This window comes from Pinus tabuliformis, chromosome 1_2 (genome assembly GCF_031772625.1).
Source record: "Pinus tabuliformis cultivar Carrire ecotype Pingquan chromosome 1_2, CPIR1, whole genome shotgun sequence".
NCBI classification, from domain to species: Eukaryota; Viridiplantae; Streptophyta; class Pinopsida; order Pinales; family Pinaceae; genus Pinus; species Pinus tabuliformis.
In genome coordinates this window covers 560,502,279-560,524,369 of record NC_142298.1, presented here as the reverse complement: position 1 = coordinate 560,524,369, position 22,091 = coordinate 560,502,279, and the positions used below count along the sequence as shown (strand labels likewise).

At 38.6% G+C, this 22,091-nt stretch overlaps 2 non-coding genes and 1 pseudogene across 2 annotated transcripts; 1 reads left to right on the top strand and 2 right to left on the bottom strand.

The window, feature by feature from the left end:
* LOC149206828 (putative pentatricopeptide repeat-containing protein At3g13770, mitochondrial pseudogene) overlaps positions 1–22,091 on the top strand; it is a 65,236-nt pseudogene that overhangs the window by 39,297 nt on the left and 3,848 nt on the right.
* Positions 16,911–17,029, bottom strand: LOC149206830 (5S ribosomal RNA). Its single transcript, XR_016253209.1, has one exon. It is a non-coding gene; the product is annotated as a 5S ribosomal RNA (ribosomal RNA).
* Positions 17,745–17,863, bottom strand: LOC149206829 (5S ribosomal RNA). The gene has a single exon (XR_016253208.1). It is a non-coding gene; the product is annotated as a 5S ribosomal RNA (ribosomal RNA).

Genomic DNA, 22,091 nt, shown 5'->3' with positions numbered 1-22,091 from the left:
TTGATCTAATCAGTATGAGTTGTATAGGGGTCTCCACCAATGACTAATAGAACACTTCCCGTTGTGATTTGGTGTCTGCTCCACGTCTACCCAAAGATTTGTTTGGCTTATCCACTATGTGCTCTGTTGTGTTTGGAAAAATTCCAAACTAACACACTCCAAAGGTCCTCCAACCAACATTAGCTCTGTTCATTTGAATTAGAGTCCTCAACTTTCAATAGATCTAACTTGTGATCCAATAGGCAATTTTTAGTCTTCCACATACCATTCGAAATCTCTTTCAGAGATCTATCCATCTACTTAGGTTCCATATGCTCCTTAGGTGATTTACTACACTATAAATGACTTCATAGTCTCTGCACCATTTCACCATACTCTACTCATCTTGCAGTCATCTTATGTCATCCTTTTTCCAACTTTTGCCATGATTTTCGATCAATGACAATACATTTCTAACATTCTCTCCCTTTGGAATGGATGGAAACACCTAGATCAAACAAATCATCATCATGAGGACAAACCAAATATGCTTGTGCTCAAGTCTTTCCTTTGGATGCTGCTCCCCTTGTGATACACTTCTCTTGTGCTGGGTTGCTACTGTGAAGTTCTTATGCACCATGACTCCTCCAAGAATTCTTTCTTTTGTTTGATCACCAAGAAACCTCCCCCTTTGACATCAAAGGCAAAGACACTATGGACTGCCCCTGCAACTTGGACCTGGAAGCTTCATCTTGATATGTTGAAGGTATACCAACTATCTTTCTTCTTCTTGAAGGAAGATCTAATGAATGGAGGCAAGAGGAACAACTCCCAATATTTTCCTTAAATACTCAAACTAATCTCTTGGGAGTGGTTTGCTGAAAATATCAGCAAACTGCTCTTTTTTAGGTACATACTCCAACTTCACAATCTGATTTGCAACTCTCTCTCTCTCTCAAAAAATGGTACTTGATTGGAATATGTTTGTATTTGAGTGAAAAACATGATTCTTTGACATGTTGATGACACTTGTGTTGTCACAAATAATAGGAATAGGTTGATCATAAAACACTTGTACATATTGCAAGGTCCACTTCATCCACAATATTTGAGTGCAATAAGAAGTTATTGCAATATATTCTACTTCAGCTATAGATAAAGAGATGGAAGCTTGCTTCTTTCTCAACCATGAAACTAGACATTCTCTAAGAAAGAATGCACCACCACTAGTTTTATTTCAATCATCTACATCACCTACCCAATCAACATCAGTATAAATAGTTAGTGAAAAATCTTTACCTCTTGGGTACCATAGTCCATAATCCATTGTGACTATGAGATATCTGAGAATGCTCTTGGCTTCTAGAAGATGGATTTATCTAGAGGATGCTTGAAATATTCCAACAATACGAATTTCCTTCATAATGTCTGGTCTTGAAGCTGTCAAATCTAATAAGTTGCCAATGATAGATTTGTATAGTCTGGTCCACTTCTAGTGATTCATCAGTCTTGTTAATCTTGCAACATGTAACCATTGGTGTGCTCACTAAAAAGCATTCCTCCATGCCAAAATTCTTCACTACTTCATTGAGATATTTACCTTGTGAGATAAAAATCCATTTGAGAGTTTGGGAAATCTGCAATCCAAGGAAATAAGAAATTTCTCCAAGAATATACATCTCAAACTCTACCTTCATATCTACTACAAATTGACATGTTAATAAAATCTCTGAATCACTGGAAAAAATAATATCATCAACATACACAACCACCAATATGAGTTTCTCGTCATTAGATTTGACATATAAATTCTTGTTGAAACCTCTTTTGAAACCACACTTGAGTAAGTAGTTGTCCAACTTGGAATACCAAGCCTGAGGGGCTTGCTTGAGACTGTACAAGGCATTCTTAAGTTTGCAAACATAATCAGGTTGATCTATCAGTTGAAAAACATCTGGTTGTTCTATGTAAACTTCTTCCTATAATTCTCCATTTAGAAAGGAAAATTTGACATCCATTTGATATATTTTGAACTTCTTGAAATAGGAAAATGCTAGAAACATTCAAATTGCCTCTAATCTAGCAATTGGAGAAAACATTTCATCAAAATACAGCCCTTCAATTTGAGCATAACCTTTGCATACCAATCTTTCTTTATTTCTCACCACTTCACCACGGTCATTTAACTTATTTATGAAGACCCACTTAGTGCCAATAACATTCTTGTTTGTTGGTCTTGGTACAAGCTCCCATGTCTGATTTTTCTCAATTTGGTTCAATTCTTCATGCATAGATTTTAACCAATTTTCATTTTGACTAGCTTGTGAAACATCATTTGGTTCCTCCATGGACAACAAGGCTACATGTTCTTATGCAGGGGGATTGAGAAACTTCCTTCTTGTATGAACACCTATTTTTAAATCACCAATAATTTGGTCAGTTGGGTGATATTTTTGCACATACCTTGAAGGATATTTGGCTTGAGGACTAGAAGGGTCTTCATTTTGTTTTGCTAAAAGTGGCTCATGGTCCTCCTCATTATTTTTTACTAGTTCATTATAGTTGATATTTTTTGGTTGTTTGTCTTCAAATTCAACATATTCATCCACTTTGACATCAATACAATCAACAATCTTCTTGGTATTATTATTATAACATCTATATCCTTTGTTTCTTTGAGAATATCCAAGAAAAATACCTTCATCATCCCTTGCATCGAACTTACCAAGCTTGTCATCATTCCTCTTAATGTAACACTTGCTACCAAAAACTCAAAAATGCTTGAAAGTTGTAGGTCTGCCATACCAAATCTCATAGGGAGTTTTGTCACTATTTGGTCTAAAATGAGCTTTGTTGAGTATCACCACTACTGTGTGAATGGCTTTAGCCAAAAACATTTGTTTAACTTTCCTTTCATCCATCATAGCTCTAGCTAATTTTTGTATATATATATTTTTCTCTCTACTATGCCATTCTATTGTGGATTTTATGCTATAGTGAACTACCTTTTGAGGCCATGTTTTTTTCAAAAGTCATCAAACTCTTTTGAAGTACTTTCACCTCCATCATCAGATCTTATGCTTTTGAATTTATAATTAGTTTCGTTTTCAGCCATAGCTTTCAAATCTTTGAACATCTCAAAAGCTTTATATTTTTCTCTAAGAAAAGAAACCCATGTCGTCCTGCTAAAATCATCAATTATAAGCATGAAATACAATTTACCTGTGGGTGATTGGGTTCTTGAGGTTCCACACAAGTCCATATGTACTAGATGCAATGGATTTGATGATGATCTCTCATTAGAATTGAATGTCACTCTAGTTTTCTTACCCAATTAACGATATTTGCAAATCGTATTCTCTAGTTTTGACAGCCTGGGTAGATCCTTGACAACATTCTTCTTTCTTTGTTTGACTATCTGATCAAAGTTCATATCTCCAAGTCTCCTATGCCACAACCAAATATAATCAATCTTTGATAAGAACCACCTCTCTTATTTCTCTTTTAGAACATAAACATTATTGTCTGTTCTCACAACTTCAACTACTATTTCACCTATGCCTGTAGACTTGATTTGACAACTTCAACTACTATTTCATGTGTGTCTGTTATTTTCCTGAGCTCCAGAAATTCTTTCTTGCAACTAAATTATCCTGTCATTATCTGCCTTACAAATTCTGATCTCTTCCTTTAAACTTCTCAAGGTATCTGTTATGTCAAGAGAGTACTCTTCTCCTTGTTTTCAGTTGATCTATAAGGAGAGTCACACGAATTGTAATCCACCATTATGCTCATCATCTCTTATCTTCTTCTTCCTACAAACATACCATGTTAGATAAACCAAAAATAAAAATAATCAAATATACCTTAGTGTGTTTCAGGGGAGGCTATCTTGTCTACACAAATGAGTCCATATTAGCATGATATATATATATATATATATTCAACATCAACATGATGATACAAATGACAACAATGACCATCATGAGAAATAACCAACATGCATGCATGATGAACACATAGATAATCATGCATGCATACATAACAATCACATCTAGCCCATCCAGTCTAAGTGTTTGAAACTAGAAGCTTTGAAACCACCCTATAAAATGCCTCCTCCCACATTTACCCACATTCACAAGCTCACCAGGGTAAACATGAGACGAGTGTCACTATGACATGACCCAACCTCTAAGTTCTAGTTAAGGAAGTGGGGCTTACAAACTAAACACATACTTACATCCTACAAGGACTACAAATCACTTAGGATCTGGACAACCACCCTAGGTGATCAATCCCTGAGCTGGAAACTCTTTTTGACTAGCACCCCAACCATGTGCATAACAAGGCAAGGGTGTGGTTATCGGCCTCCAACCGCATGCATAGGCTTGCTTCCATGCGGTAATGGCATAAAATCTTCAGTTATGAGCATGCAATTCTAGGATCTGTGCCACCTTTTCAGGCTAGCCTCCAGACCACTGCCCATAATTGTCTGAAACTTTATAGAATGCAATCAAATCTAATAACAAAGCTACCCAATCAAAAATCAAGCAATAAATTGACCCAAAAATGCCTAATCCATAACAGACATTTCGTCAAACATATGGAAAACATGTAAGTTACAGGCCATGGATGCATATATGATCATGTTGTAGCAGCTACAACCACCCTCCAAAATTTTGCCTTAGCTTCATTTTGGAGCCTCCCTACCAACCTTTCACAACAGCATGTCTTGTCTTGTCAAGTACACAAGCTTCAGTGATTTTCTTGTATAATGACAACCTGTCCATCAAAGCTTATTGCATCCCCCTCACAAGATGTTTCATCAGACTTGTTCCAGCTGCACGCTGAGAAACTCCCTCAAGAAGTTGTACAATTATGGAGGGAAACAAACCTTCCCTCTAGAAATTGTGCAATTTTGTCTGGCAGCCCACTGGGCTCTAGAATTGCGCAATTATGCCTGTCACTGTTCACCGAGAAAATTGTGCAATTCCTCCAAGCAAGGCTGCTCAGCCCAAAAATTTCGCAATTCTAGGTAGCAGTTAGATGCTTTGCCCAGAAATTGCGCAATTTTGGGAAGCAGTCAGCTGCTTTGCCCAGGAATTGTGCAATCCCTCTAGGAAGCCAACCCAGCTCCCTCCCAGAAATATGCATTTTCTCCTCCTAGCTGAGCAGACTATTGCATGTGCAGTTGAGTTGACCATTTCCCTCCGGGACTGAGCAAAACTGATTTGCATGCATGGGATGATCCTCCCAAGGCAGCATGCAAAGGAATCCCTTGATTCAGGGATCTATTTTTAGCAGTTGGAGGTTACATGCAAGGATAATCTCAGAAACCTCTCGCTCAGTGTCGCTTTTCGTAGATTTGTGGCATGCGCCTCACAACCTCGATCTTATCAAAACTCATCAATTGGACGCTGCAAAGCTCATTCCTCACATCGAACTTGTAGATTTGGCATCCCACATTGCATCTAGGAGTCATCGACACATCCAGCTCATATGTCTTGGGGTAAGCCGGCTGCTCATGACTTGCGCTGCACTTCTGGCGCTTTTTGTGTTTCACTTAATATGAATGTTGTTTGCTTGATTTCAATGAGCACTTGTTGTCATTTGCATGCATACTAGCTTATACTAGCACTGTTCAGTTTTTGTTTGCATCTCACTATTGTCGCATGCATGGAACTGTTTTGCATGGAGGGTCACTGTTGCGGCGATTCGCTTCACACACATGCATGATTTCCTGTTTTCTGAATCCTGCACTTGTTTTTTTCATGAATGATCATTCACTCTCATTTGCACTCATCTCACCATGCATTCAAACTTCTCATGTTTTCAGTCACCCGTCGACCGGATTGGGCTGCCTTGGCCAGGACCGTGCCTTGCCCAGCTAGCACTGCGCATTTCCGAAAGTGAAGACTCTGCCTTCCCTCCAAAAATTGCACAAGTCTAGCCAGGCACTGACCTCCAGGCTTGCATTGCGCAATTCTTAGAGGTAGTGTCCTGTTGGCCCCAGAAACTGCAAAATGCAGTTTGTTGGTTGCATGTCACTGCTGATTGAAATTGCGCATTGTGCAGTTTCAGTCCTTAGCAGGCCAAGTTGGACTGTGCATTGCATAGTTCTAGCAGTCAGTCAGCCTCCTGATAGCTTGGACTATGCCTTACGTAGTTTTGGCAGTCAATCTCTCGACCTCCCGGTGGAAATTGCGTGACCTTCATGATCAGTCACATTGGTATGTTTCAAGTAAGTTCTTAAGTTCGTTTTGGTTTTCGACTGACAGATTGATTGCCATGAGTGTTTCCATGTCTTCAGGTATTGCGAGTGTTTATCTGCCTCTCAGCAGTACAGTTACAATGGTTTCTAGGAGATCAGAGTCGAAGACACTGTTCAGAGCACACTTAGGGATGCAGTCGGTCAAGTGTCTATGAACTTGACTACCCACGAAGACATCAAGTTTTTCGTAGACAAGGGCATCAAGATATGACGTCAGCAACATCACAACAATCAACACCATGAACAACAGCTGAAGGCAACATATCGGATGCAACGAATGCAAGACAAAGGTTGTTGACAACACAGAGGCAGAATAAAGTTGCAAGCTCAAGCAAATCCACTTGTGATGAAAGCAACTTTGGAGAGTGATGCTATGAGGTGACAACGCAACCTGAATATCGCGCAAAGGAAGAGAACGGAACAGAGAAGGAATTGCATGTACTGAAGCAAAAACTCAAGGAAGAACATGAGTTGCATAAATGAGAGAATGAGTTGCAACAGGAATAGGTACAACAGGGGGCACAACATGCACTCATGGATGAAACTACGCCTGTACAAGTTATAGATCCATCCCAGCAGCTAGCACGAAGCAGACATGATGAGCAGTGTTGTTGATCATGAAAGGGAATTCAGCAGCATGCATGTTATTGTGTGCACTCATGCAATCCCACCCATTAAGAACACTCACCGAGGCAAAGACAAGAAGCAAGTCTGACTGGAGATGAACATGCAATTGACAGTTGATGCGCATGACCACCAACACACACTGGAAGATCAATGCAGACACTATGAATTAGTGTGGTGTTGGTTCGATCGCACCCAAGAAGACCATGCGCATGCTAGCAGACGAGTTGGATGGAGGAGCCATACCAATGCACCTGGATGCAATGGAGGCAAGGGTTCACTTCAACAAGATGTCACCATGGAGCTCATGCACACCATCACGAATGACCAAGCTTGGCATCAACTCACCACCTTCACCATCACAAGCATGTCAAAGAGTTGGTCTCACCACAATGGACTGAGTGTCATTGATGTCTTGCATGGATTGCTCAAGCCATTTTGTCTCACATGGGCACATATGCATTGTAATGTAATGTCTTGTCAAGTGGAAGTTCAAGTGTCGATAGTTGGATGTAACAATCATAGAGTAGATGAAGAGTCATGAGGGTAAATGAACTGTCACAAAGGGGAATGTCAAGGGTCACCCCACCCTTTGCTATAAATAGAACTTCATAACTCATTCTAAAGGCTTTTGGTCAGCCAAGCTTCCGATAAGACTATCTTGGAGAGAGCTTGGAAAATATTGTAACAAGCCTTGGCTCCTCCACTACGCAAAGATAATATATCTCTTTGGAGGAGTAGGCGGTTGTGGTTGTAACATTCTGCTGTTAGAACTAGTGGTTAGACATGGATGTATTGTATGGCTAGAACTTACACTTTTTAATATAACATAGCAAACACGTTTCATTCATATGTTGTATTGTATTATATGCTATCTGGTTTACTCTAAATGATATATGTATTTGTTGGTTCACGCATGCACATATGGACTATTCTGTATAAGTATGTATAAATCTTTTTGAAATGTGTTGTTGGTTTAACCATCACTTTGGGTTGCTCGCTAACTTTATTTCCAGCTTGTGATGCATCTTTTCTCATTTGTTCCCTTCCAAGACGTGTACTATTACAGGTTTCCAAGGGGTGCAATCACCTCACCCTTAGTGTGTTAGAACCTCTCATGCACCTTCCTTGACTTACTACAGTTGTCACACCCTTGCTACCAACCGGGACATCTTACTTGCCTCTGTGTGAAATCACGGTCAAGGCACTACCGTACGACCCACTGTTGTGACTCCTACACCAAACGGTCTGAGGTCTAATTGGGACTTCTTATCGGGGAGATCCCCTTACATGTTGGCGGGTCCAACACCGTCAACAAATCATAAACTGATAGTCTTCATATGAAAATCACCAAGAAGGCTCCAAACCCTCTCTAGGTCACTGCAACAACACTTCTTATTCCATACATTCATTAACCATTAGATAACTTAGAAAATCATGACAAGATCCATATATACCATACATCATATAACCAACATATAACTAGCAAATAACTAGCATAGAAACCATGGCAAATCAACCATAATGTCAACATGATAACTAGTACAAGTGCTCATAAATCACAATGGTAAAATAACTCTTATTAACATATGAAAATGCCAACCAAGTCAGGGATTTCACATACCACCCAACCATAGATTGGGCTAAAGAAACTCTCTCTTTCAACCAATCACCCCTGTGCCATATTCCAAGCATGAATGTGGGATCTCATGGAATAAACCAAAACAAAATGAACCAACGCTTCGAGAGGACAAACCACATCAACCCTCAACCATAGTGATTCCACCTCTAAAGTCTGGAAATCATGAACACCAACCAGATTAGTGTTTACCCAAGTTTTCCAGAGCTCCAGAAACTAGTAACTCGACACACAACCTTTCAAGGCTCTAGAGAGTTTGTTCTGACTGTGACTCTAGGAACTAGTAAATTAACCCACCAAGGGTCCCAAAGAGTTTGTCCCAACCTACGTCTCGAGGAACTGGTAACTCAACCCAAACTGTTCCAGAGGTTCCAGAGCGTTTTTTCCACCCCACAGCGATCGGGAACCTGAGCACCAATAACAAAAACAAGGGGAAAAATGCACACCACCATGGATATATAGGAAATGGAAAGGGAAGGCTAAAACCATTGTCAATCCAGGAAAATATCCATGCCAATGACAACACATAACCATGGAATCACTTGCATATACCATGCATCTACAAATCAACAAGGAAATCACACATGCAACCTATTACCTGCAAAGCAATCCAACTGTTTCCTTGTGCTCCCTGCTTTCCTTTGTCTTCTTTCTCTAAATCCAAGTGAATACTAGAGTGCTCCAAGCATGCTCTAAGTGTGCAAGAGTATGAGAGAGTGAGAAAATGAAATGATAGCTCCAAAACGGAATTGACAAAAGCTCAATTAAAGAAAAAAATTGTGAATTGATCCTCAGAAGCCTTTTTTATCATTGAAGACTATATTTTCTTCATTTGCGTTCATATTTCCTCTAATTTCATTTGCATGCAAATCTGTGTCTCTTCACCTTCATTTTCTCCTATTTTCCTTTATTTTCATAATTAAATGTCATTTATTACCTCTTTGTCTTTGTCAATACCTTTTCCAATTTACATAACCATTAATTAATCACAATTGATGCCCACTAAAGTATTTTTCCCAACATTCAACTTGGAATATGTGTCCCATGACCTTGATCTTGTTTGATTTACATAGAAAATCAACCAGGAGTTGTTACATTCAATTTGCAGAAGCAATTGTTCAACAAATTTATCCTTTTCGTTGATAAGTGACTCATTCTGAGATTTATTTTTCTTTATTAGCCTGTCTATTTCTTCAAGTGCCCTTACCACATCTCCTTCTATACCTAGTTCAACATCTTCTTCATCAGAATTAATGGCTTAAACTTGCATATTGTCTATAGCCATAAGCATGAATTCTTTTTGACTTTCATCATCTCTATCCTCATATAAGGATTGGCTAACTCCACTTTCAGAGGAGCTAGCTTCTTGAATGTAGAGACTCCTCTTCTTAGCATTCTTTCTCTCTTTTTTCACTTTCCTGAATTTTTCTCTTGGGTCATAGTCCTTCTTCTTTTCAAGACACTTTGAAGCATAGTGACCAACTTTGCCACAATTAAAACACTTAAAAAGTAAATTACCTTTATATTTTCATGAGCCTCTCTTGATCTTCCTCACAAACCTGGCTTCTTCTTCATATGATTCATAACATGAATCATCGTGCTCTTCATTGGGCTTCGTATCTGCTTTAAAGGTTGATTCTTTTGCTACAGGATTGCCATTTGAAATTCTCATCTCATAAGCAGAAAGTGTGCCAAGTAGTTGATCTAGAGTGAGAGTATTCATATTGGTCATCTTTTCAATGGATGAAACCTTGGTATTAAATGTCCTAGGAAGAGATATCAACACCTTTTAAACTACCACAAATTCTTCCAATTTCTCATCAAGGCCTCTTATGGTGTTCACAAAGTCATCAACTCTTAAAAAGTGCTTTGCAATATCTTCATCATCATGCATCTTCAACGAATCGAATTTCCTTCTAAATCCTTGAAGTTAGATTGCTTTATCTTGTTGTCACCTTCATAGTAGCTATTCATCTTGTTCTAGATAGCTTTGGCAGTTATGCAATCCATTACTTTTCTGATTCAGTAAGGCCAACAAGTAGGGCATTTTTGGCTTTAATATTACATGTGAACTCCATCTTTTGATCTTTAGTAATCACTACTCCACGCTCTTAGTTGGAGCCACGACACCCATAATAAAATATCGTTTTGTATGATTATTAGATCTTATGTTTTCCATTATAATGCAATCATGATTGAGATGCATTGATTTTGACGTACGATTTATATGTGTCATCCTTATGCCTAAGGTATAATTCTCCAGCCTGTTGAGCCATTTATTTCAGTCTGACCCTCATTAAGGAGGCATGCTTGATTAGCTTGACAGTATGCTTCTATATTTTTTCCTCTAAGAATATGAAAGAAAGACTTCAAGAGAAAGTGTTCCAGAGCACATTCAATTCTTTGAAGAAGGAGCTTGAGGTGGTTCTCTTTTAGAGATGAGTTGATGTTCTAATGTTTTATAGTAAGCAGAGAGTCTCCCAATATTACAATATCAGGGATTCCCAAATATTGAGACAATATTATGCTTAATAATAGACCATACATTTTCGGTTGATTATTGGTCTTCTTATCAAAACTCAATAAATACTTAATGACTAATTTTCCTTTGAGATTAATTATAATCTCTACCCCTCTTACCACTCTTAAAATAAAGAAACAAAAATATTATAAACAACAAATTCTATTTAAAAAAGAAAAAAAGGAAAACCAAACCAACAAACATTTTTTTAATCATTTAAATTAAAAAAAAACACTAAACAAACTTAAAAATTTAAATAATACAAAAATTAAAAACACACGAATTTGTATTTTGTTTTCTTAATAAATAATATTAAAAATTAAAAATTAAAAAAAAATTACCAACAAATTTTAAATAAAAATAAATATAGCATTTTATTGTAATTAAAAAAAAATAAATAAAAAACCAAATAATTAAAAATAAAATATTAAAAAATAAAAATATTAAAATAAAAAAACTAAAAAGCAAACATTTGAAAAAAAAATAAATTAAAAAAATTCACAATTAAAAATTAGAACATCAAATAAAAATAAGAAGTTTTAAAAAAAATTATAAACATAACATATATATATTCCATGTGATAGAGCACCGAACAATTCCCAACTCTCATTGGTGCTCCAATTGGTGATAATGGGCCACCAACAACCCACAAGGCTCAGGCCCTAAGGCTAAGGCGGTCATTGCCTAACCCTTTTGGGCAGCCCTTTAGCTTTCATGGGGAGTAGTGATTTTGGGAATTGTCATGCACTATGGCTCAAAAAAGTTATTGTTCTTATTTGATTGTTTATTTAATAAGTTTTTAATATAATTTTTATTTCCATTGTTATTTTAAATTTATTTTGCTATTTTATTTTTAAAGTTTTATATATGATTGGGGGCAATTTAATTGGCATCACTATCACTATGATACAAAGTATTATGTTATTGATTTTTTTTGTCTCTTCTAAAATATTATAAATATATAGCGATATAATTTTTCTAATTTACTTCCTGAAAGATTATAAATATTTGTTGATTTTTTTTTTCAAAATGAAATTATATATATATTTTTCACATAACATATAAAATTCACATATAATTTATAAAATTCACGTATAATTGAGAGTTGGGTTTTTTAATTAAATTTTTTGCTGAACCATAATAATTAAAAAAAAATCACATATAATTTATAAACTTCACGTATAATTGAGAGTTGAGTTTTTAAATTAAATTTTTTGCTGAACCATAATAATTAAAAAAAAAATACTAAATTTTTAATGTGATTTTTCAATGTCTTTTTGATGATTTCAAGTTCTTTAACCAATGGTTCTCACTAATCTTAGAACGACTTTGTTAATTTCCTCAAAATCTCTAACCAATTCTCCCAAAGATTGGATGTGATGTGAAGAGTACAAAGGCGTATATATTATAAAAATTATATGAATGATTGTTAAGTTTAGTAAATGTGGGGGTAGATGTGCATATATAGTAGAAATTATATGAATTGTTGTTAAGTTTGGTAAATATGATATAAGAAAATAAGAAATGAGAGATAATTGAATTATTTAATAATTAGTAGTTTAAAAATATTGGAGGGAACATATTGAATTAAAATTTTAAAAGGAAAATCTCATTCTTTAAGCTATACAATTGCTTTGGGAGACTGAGCATTATCATTCTATGTTTCCAATGAAAGGATATTGATTCATTTAACAATGAAGTTTCTATTTTTGAAGCATTAACATGTTGTTTCTATTGGTATTGGTGAATATAATAGGAAAGTCTCTAATGTGAGTGAAAAGATTATTCATCCAATGAGGAACCTGATCATAGTGCAAGCAATAATATTGAGCATGTTGATAAAGAAATTCCTAATTTTGAGTAATTTGAAGTCACCACTAATTAGGGGGGGGAGGGGGAGATTTTCCTCCAGTGGTAGAATTAAAAAGCTCCAATGAGGATGATAAAGAATTTCCTCCAAGTGAGGATGTCCAAGGCATTAATGAGGATGGTGAAAGCTTTCCTCTCTGAGGGGATGTCTAGGGCGTTGATGAGGATGATGAAGAATATCCTCTAAGCGAGGATTTATGGGGCACTGATGAGGATGGTGAAGAATTTACTCCAAGCAAGGATTTATGGGGCATTGATGAGGATGACGAAGAATTTCCTCCAAGCAAGGATTTTTGGGGCACTGATGAGGATGGCGAAGAATTTCATCCAAGCGAGGATTTTCAGGGAAATCACAAGGATGGAAAATAATTTCCTCTAAGCGAGGATTTATGGGGCATCGATGAGGATGTCGAATAATTTCCTCCAACCAAGTATTTCTGGGGTAGTTATGAGGATAAATAATATTTTCCTCCAAGCAAGGATTTACAAGGCATTAATGAGGATGGTGAATAATTTCCTCCAAGTGAGGATTTTTGGGGCACTGATGAGGATGATGAATATTTTCCTCCAAGTGAGGATTTCTAGGTCACAGACGAGGATGGAAAATAATTTCCTCCAAGCAAGGCTTCCTAGGACATTGATGAGGATGGTGAAGATTTTCCTCTAAACAAGGATTTCCAAGGCATTGATGAAGATGGTGAAGGGTTTCCTCCAAGCAAGGATTATGTGATAAGGATAGTGAATATTTTCCTCCAAGTGAGAATTTCCAAGGCACTTATGAGGATGACAAATAATTTCCTCTATGTGAGGACTTCCAAGGCACTGATGAGGAGGTTTTGATCGATAAAAATGACCCTTCAACATTTTAAGGGAGACCACCCAGTTAGGAACTTAAAGCAGCTCCTTTTCTGTTGAAATGGTGGTTTTGACTGGTTAAACTAGGTCTAGTTACCCTTTCTCTATCTCTATTAGCTTAAAGTAAATATTTTAGTTGCCAACAAAGAAAGAGCAATCAAATTAGCCTTCCTGCTGAGCTCGGGCAAGGAAGAAAATCCTTAAGCTGATCTATGGCTCAGCCAAACCAGAAATATGCTTGGCCTCTTTAAGAAGAGGACTTCTAGAAATGCAAAGTTAAACTAAATTCAGATTAAACATCTATATGCAAGACTAATCTAAAACAGAAAAACCTATCTCGAATTGGAATGGGATAACCCTTTCCCAATCCAAGAGCAAGCTAATTAAAACATGGGAAGAACTGATATAATTCATCATGTGATTTTATATTAATTAAAGGAAGTAGTTCACATTAACTAATACAAGTGAAAGCAAAATAAGCCTGCAAATGAATAATAAATAGTTATCAGTCACCATAAGAATACTTCAATGAATTAAGATTGATTTCGATCTCATTCTACCCTGCAAAGATAGCTTTAACAAAGCTTCAACAACAAAATGTCAATGACACAACAATAGTGCATAATATCAAAGAAACATAATACTATTTAGAATAAAGATCAAAACCAATAATGAAACTTTAACAGTGAGACAATAATCCTACATTCCGGTAATAGTACACAAGAATAAGAATTAATTAAAACCATGTCAAAATTTTATTACCACATTTCCAAGAGTATCTCTAACCCTTAATGAATTGCTTGCGATAGGGCAAAGTCCCTTTATAATAGAGACATAACTTCTCTACAATATCTACAATAAAACTCTTTGCACTCTACAATAGTGTGAAAGCACAAATCGAATTATTACAGAGCCCCCTGTGTGTGATCATGACCTCCCTTTGATCTTATTGAAGAGACAGGTATTTATACAAAGTTTCAAAGTTAACAGATCCCTTTGGTTTCTCAACAAACGAGAAATAAAAAGTAAATGAATCTGGAGGTTTTGTATTTTGTTGAATCACAATCTAAACTTAGAAGATCTCAGAAGCTTCATTTGGATCAGATTCAAACAATCTTCAAATGAGTGGAAGGGTAGTTTCCAACAAATTTTCCAAATAGCCTTTTTCAACAACCTCTGTCTTTCTTTAGCACTGTAGTGGTTCAGCTGTTCCATTAAAATCGGAAGAGAAAGTTATTCCAGAATTGGCCCTGTAATCCAAATACAACAAAGCAATCAACATTTTACAAATAATTTGAATCTAAACTAATCCTAATGAAAACCCAATGATAAATAGTCTGAGACCATTAACAATGACTTATTCAAAACTTAATAGTAACGACCAAACCAAAGTGTGACAAGAGGCGAACGCAGATGGATATCGAAGGTTTTGAGTATCAGAGTTTTAACATGGCACACTTTGCAAACCTTGCAATATATGGAAAGTTCTAATGAGAAGCAGATGCGATATTTTATTAAATCACTGCGATAAATCCCATTGGATCCGCAACCATATCGAAGATCGAAAGATTAGGTATAACTGAATATTTTAGATGTGTGTCATTCCAAAAGTTCTGATATATGAGCAGACACAATTTCACAATTAAACAAAATCTTAAATCATATGGGACATATCAAAAGTCGGAGGGGGAGTGCATTGGGATATCGACGATTGGAGATATATGAATTGAAGATTGGAGGGATATGATTATCAGAGACCAGAGATCAGAGGGATTGACATATCGACAAAGGAGAGAATATCATAGGTCGAAGAGGGAGGTTATATCGCTTATCGCAGATCAGAGCTTATATGATATCGGAACATTGGATATCTGTCATATCAGAACTTTTAAGAGGTGACACATAACAAGAACTCTGATAACGGATTCTCCAATATAAGGGAGCAGAGGAATTGATGTGGCAGGTGGGTCCAACAGATATTGGAAATTTGGTTTATGGAAAGTTTCATAATGTGACTCATAACAAAAACTTCAATATGGGTATTTCTCTGATAATGTTTTTCTATAAGTGTTATGTGTTATTTGCATTAATTTCCACTTTATTTTCATCGAATTTTGGTTATAAAGGTTTTCAAAAGAATACTCTGATAACCTAAAGTTCCACTATTTGTTTATTAAACATTCATTGCCACATGTTGTAACATGAGTTTGATCTTGGGGGCTATTTATTAATTAATCCTAATTAATTAAAATTTAAAACAAAGTTTTATTAATCAAAGAAACTTAAATAAAACAAAATGATGATAAAAGAAATAAAATGGTCCCCATAGTTATTAGGATAATAATAAAGTCAAAATAGGGGTGTTGTGTTTTTTACCACAACAATGGCGACACATGGGAAGAACAAGTAATCTCTGAAAATAATGATGAAATCCCAAAGAAAAATGAGCTTGCCCTCGAGCAGCGCATGGAGCTCGACTTAGCGCAGGGGCTCGCCCTCTTCCCCGACTTGGCGGCGCCTCCCGCCCCGCGGGGAGCCAGCGAACCAGGGGAAGAACGGAGGGGGAAGAGGAAAGGAAGAAAAAAATGAGAGAGACAGAGAAAGAGAAGAGAAAAAAGGCATAAGTTCCACGATCATCGACGATGTTGCGTGGAGCTCGCGCTGCCTTTCCGTGAACGACCCACGGGTTCCTCCAAAATTCGAATTCCTACAAAAGTACATATGATTTAAACCTCTTACCTACTCTCCTCGTGTCATATTTGCTACAGTGATGTGAATGGTCCTAGATTCATCACCCACTACCACAATACGTCGCCTCCGCTGCGCTGTAATCCCACTTGTGACTTCCGACTAGGATGATAAATTGGTGCGTTGTTCTCGAATTTCCCTCGGAGCAGTCTTAGAGCGAGTCATTGTTTCCCTCAGTTAGGCTCCCCCTTCCCCCTTAATGCTCCAGCGATCTCTTCATTCGCGGGATTCCATTATAAATCAATATATAAGTAGCCCCATGTCACAAAACAAGATAAACACGCAACATAATCCAATTTGTCGTTGAGCACGCGTAATCGCAAAGTTGTGCATTAACGTCGACGCGATCGCACCCGCGAGGATCACTTCCACTGGCTCCGCCGAGCCGCACAAAAAAAGGGGGGAGGGTGCAACACTAGGACTTCCCGGGAGGTCACCCATCCCAGTACTACTCTAGCCCAAGCGCGCTTAACTGCGGAGTTCTGATGGGATCCGGTGCATTAACGCTGGTATGATCGCACCCGCAAAGATCTCGCCCCCTCCCCCTCTTCAAGGGACACCGCCGAGCCACGGGCCCCATCCACGGCCCTCGATCCGAAACGGTTCGGCGCAGGGGCTCGCCCTCTTCCCCGACTTGGCGGCGCCTCCCGCCCCCGCGGGGAGCCAACGAACTAGGGGAAGAACGAAGGGGGAAGAGGAAAGGAAGAAAAAATGAGAGAGAGAAAGAAAGAAGAGAAAAAATGGCATAAGTTCCGCGACCACCGACGACGCTGCGTGGAGCTCGCGCGGCCTTTCCGTGAACGATCCACGGGTTCCTCCGGAATTCGAATTCCTACAAAAGTACATATATGATCTACACCTCTTACCCACTCTCCTCGTGTCATCTTCGCAGCGGTGATGCGAACGGTCCTAGATTCATCGCCCACTGCCGCAATACGTCGCCTCCGTTGCACTGTGATCCCGCCCGTGACTTCCGACCAGGATGATAAACCCCTTCTCGAATTTCCCTCGGAGCAGTCTTAGAGCGAGTCGCCGTTTCCCTCAGCTACGCTCCCCCTGCCCCCTTAATGCTCCAGCGATCTCTTCGTTCGCGGGATTCCATTATAAATCGATATATAAGTAGCCCCACGTCGCAAAACAAGATAAACACGCAATCCAATTTACCGTCGAGCACGCGCAGCCGCGGAGTTCCGCATTAACGTCGATCGCTTCCGCCGAGTCGCACAAAAAAAGGGGGGAGGGTGCAACACTAGGACTTCCCGGGAGGTCACCCATCCCAGTACTACTCTAGCCCAAGCGCGCTTAACTGCGGAGTTCTGATGGGATCCGGTGCATTAACGCTGGTATGATCGCACCCGCAAAGATCTCGCCCCCTCCCCCTCTTCAAGGGACACCGCCGAGCCACGGGCAACGCTCGCTGCCAGTGGAGCAACATTTGTGATTTCTTGTAGTGACTCCACCGGGGTACTGTCAAGGCTGCTAGCAGTGGAGCAACACCAGAAACTTACTTTTAGAATTTTGAATACAATAAGCCCTTTGATACGTTCTTCACATCATCATCAACTACAGGCAGGTGTGAACTTTAATTGGGTGTTTACTGACTGGAGAGACCTAGTTGAGACACGAAGGGAAGGCATATCTCCAAAGGTTGAGGCAATGCATGGAGTGCCCATAGAAACCATTCAATATTCCTTGCATCATACCTAGACTTGGATTATTACAGGGATATTGACAAAGATACTGGAGTCTACCAGTGGTTCACCAATTGTTGTAGCTGCTACAGCACCACCCAAAATTTTGGACATATATAAAATTTCCGGTCCCCCCACTACTCGCCTCAAGCCATCCAGGGACCCTCCAGTTTTCCATTGGCTAATTCACCACATGTCTTATTCTTGTTAGACCCGGTTGATGCATTCACTCGTGTAATCATGCGATATATATTGCATTCTTTTGTCATGCCCCATCTTGCGCAACGACCCAACCCTTCCATTGGGGTTTTGGAAGTGTGATGTCTTTCCCAAGACTTCAAATATTTCCCTTATGCCTTTCAATCAATGGTGACATCGTGTGTGGGCAGACAAGTCCCCAATCTGGCTTTCATTATGATTGGCCATACTAGGGTTTGGAGAGAAACCCTAAATTGGCACAAGAATGTTTCCCCATATGATTTAACCTAATTCATATTCCTCCAGAGCTGCATTATCTATTTTGTATTATGGTAAGAATCATTGAATGTCATGTCTCACCTACTTTCATAATTGGTTCCCCATCCCACCATGTGCATTATGGTTTTTAAGTTTATCACCTTTACGTGTGTCTTTGAAGCCCTGTTTTTCATTAATCTTCACCCCCCAAATGCATGGTCATGAGCATTTCAAGGAACGCGCCCTATGAGTGCATCATCACCTTGGGCATCATGAAATATCAGAGACAAACGCAATTAATAGATTCAGAGGGTTTTGAGTCAGTCTCCAAACTTGACCAACCCATATAATTCGTAGCACTTTGGTTAGGATAATTCATTGCCTAGGCGCCTGAAGCGAATTAGTTTATTTATTTATTGGTTTCCATGTTCTCACATGAAAATATCACTATCGGGGGCTAACTTGTTTTCATCCCACCTCCTTTTCAGGAAATTGATTGAAGATGCCACGGGTATACACTCAACTATGCAACGGTTATGTTAAGAAATTCCTTGACCCGACATTGCTAAGACGCTCTCAAGATGAACCTCACCTACTCTCCTAAGGAATCGAATGGAAAAGTGAACTGGACACAAGATACACTCTTTAATACGTGGCGATTATTTAATAGATGACATGTTGGAATTTTTTTAAACGATAAAGGGTTAATGCTTAATTTAAACCATTGTAACCCACTTGAAAGTAGTATGGGAGGTTTGTTTTTTGAGAAGGGACTATAGCCATGTGGTTAGAAACCTTGAAGACCAACACATGCGAGAGATGATGCATAGTGGGCATAGGTGACCAAGGAGATGGAGGTCATAGGCTGTTTAAGGCTGCCATCAGAGGCGCAGGTCAAAGAGGATATTTTGAGCCTAACTTGGGTGTTTAGATGCCAGGTGGAAGAAACACCTTGAGCATGACTAAAGAGTCATATATTCCATACATGCAGTGGCTGTATCTTTTGCAAAAACAAGCTTTGAAAGGGGATCCTCAAAATAATCAATGTTAATCATGAGAATGCATTGAAGGTCGTTTCGCAACATTAGCTAGAAGCCCAAGTTATTTATTTAATGACCTTTTGAAAATTCGACATTGCATGTCTTGTTATTCGGTGAAGTCGCATGTAAATAGGATCCTCCAGGTTTATGGTTCTACGTCAGGAAAGTTATGCTAGAAAAATGCATATGCGAATGTGCACAGGGAGTTATGTTGCTTGGTACACACATATCACTAGAGGAGCTGTTGCAGAAGTTGAATGTTGATCTGGACTCATTCTGCGAGTCGTAGTTCCTTTGGCAAGCCCATAAGTCGCAACATCACACTCCTTGAGTAGCTAGGGAACACGACCTCCTATGTAACGCGACTGTGCAACCCTTGAGAAGTTGCGCTTCCACCAAAGCTCGCAACACCGCACTCCACAAGTAGCCAAAGGGAGCGACCTTCATTGCGGTGTGAACATGTAACTTCTCCAGCACTCACTAAGCTGCAGGATCAAAAACCTTCGATCAATTAATAGAGGCCGCTGACTCTAGCATTCGATCTCTCCTTTTTCCCTCGCCATAAGAAGCTAAACTCCTCACTGATATATATATATATATATATATATATATATATCTATATATATATATATATATATATATATATATATATATATATATATAGATATATATCTATATATATATATATATATATATATATATATATATATATATATATAGATACGATCCATGTCAGACGGAGCGAGAGATTTGTAGGTGGAAAAACATGAGTCAAGCAACTAACATTCACTTTGGGGAGACGATGGACAAGTCTACGCTACAAACTCTCATTTAGTACCCAGGCATATGTTCTACTAAAGGCAACAAACTCACTAAAAGTATCCCACTGAGTGTAAAGACACCAACACCAAGTTCCAAAATCAGTCACATTAATTTAGAGAGCTTGTTAGTCTCCAGGTCACATCTTATATCTCAGCTGGAAGTGTGACCAACTTTGTTGCGACTGTGCGACCACCACTGAGTTGCATTCCAACTCACAGTTGTTGGATCGCATTTTACTCCTCAGGCAAGCCTCGAAAGTGTGTGACCTGCCGAGAATTGCAATTGTGCGACCTCCCAAAAGTCGCACTCCCACTCATAATATCCCATCACATTGTAAAGTACCAATGTTCTAGCCATAAGTGCAACTTCCATTATAAGACCACCACAAGAGCTCATAAGTGGCAGTCCTTGGGTGCAACTGGTCGCAGGACGTTTTGGGGCTTGTGAGCAGAAAGCAAATCATGCAGGTTCAGTCAACAAGAAATGAGAGTAGGAGGAATGCACTACACCAATGCACATTCCTGAAATGTCAAATTTGACATTGACTAACATATAAGGATAGCCACACAGTATGATACTCATGCAACAGAATGGTTCCTCAAAGCTGGCAGTTGAAATGTTTCTAAGGGATCGAAGAAGACTCGACAAACGAATCTCTACATAAATGTTTCAGGGATATGAGTGCTTTTCATTTCTGTCTTAAATGTTGTTACGAGAATCTATTATTTTCAATAACAATTGTTTCTTATGTTTATTGATTAAATCTTATACCCTATTAAGTGACCTTGTGTTTGCAATATGTATGTGGATAATATGATGTGTTTTCTTGCAGATCACGGAAGAAAGCAGGAATGTGACCTGGAAGAAGGGAACTAGGGTTGCTGCAGAAGCCACATGACCAAGGGTTTCAATATAGAACACAACAACAAGAGGTGATTGGATTTAAGCAAGGCACAACGACAGGAAATCTCACAATCCATATTTTCATGGTTTCACAAGAATGTCAGCAATGAGATCTAGCACTAGGAGTTCCTTTTAGCAAGCAAGCTGCTCTTTTCCAGGTTCCAAGAAACTTTCAATAAACTCAAAGGCGCACCACCAAAAGATTGATGAATGTGAGTGAAGCATCGCGGCAAGAGAATAAGTTGGTTCCAGGAATAAGCATTTTCATCATTGCAACATATGGGCAACAAGCATTCTAGGGTTTCCAATAGCCCTCCACATCTTTCTCTCCATATCTTTCATCGTGATGTAAATATCACCCACCATTATATCAGCTACCATGTTAAGTCTGATCCGGGCATTGTAACAATCATTTTGGCCTGAGAAAGAAGTGGGTAATCTAAAGAGTCATGAGGGTAGCTGAAAGGTCATGAGGGAAGGCCAAGGGTCACGGTAGGTGAACAGTCACCTCATCTCTATAAATGTTCCCTCATACCTCATTCAGAGGGATTTTATCACTTGAGTTGAGGCAAAGATAGATAGTTGATTTATTCTTGAGAGCTAGAGCCACTTAGCTCTTGGTAGATGGTAGAAGGGATTTGTAGTGGGGCTAGGGTTTTGGCACCGGGCAATG